Here is a 254-nt window from a genome sequence, read left to right on the forward strand (position 1 = left end):
AAAAAGCCCCCCCCCCCCCCTGAAGGCAACTTCCTCCCATCGTTATTCTTCCAACAAACACAGAATTCAGTCAAGTTACATTAAAGTACAAAAGTGAATAATAAAATGTATAATTAAATAATAATAATATATATTAAATTGAAAACGCAAATATGTTTGATAAGTATTAATACGGGTCGACAGCAATTGATGTGATAAAATTTATTTTTCTATTTTCTTCTTTTGCGCCTTTGTTAATTGCAGAAGTATATTAA

This window comes from Anoplophora glabripennis, unplaced genomic scaffold (assembly GCF_000390285.2).
Source record: "Anoplophora glabripennis isolate ALB-LARVAE unplaced genomic scaffold, Agla_2.0 scaffold361, whole genome shotgun sequence".
In the NCBI taxonomy this organism is placed as follows: Eukaryota; Metazoa; Arthropoda; class Insecta; order Coleoptera; family Cerambycidae; genus Anoplophora; species Anoplophora glabripennis.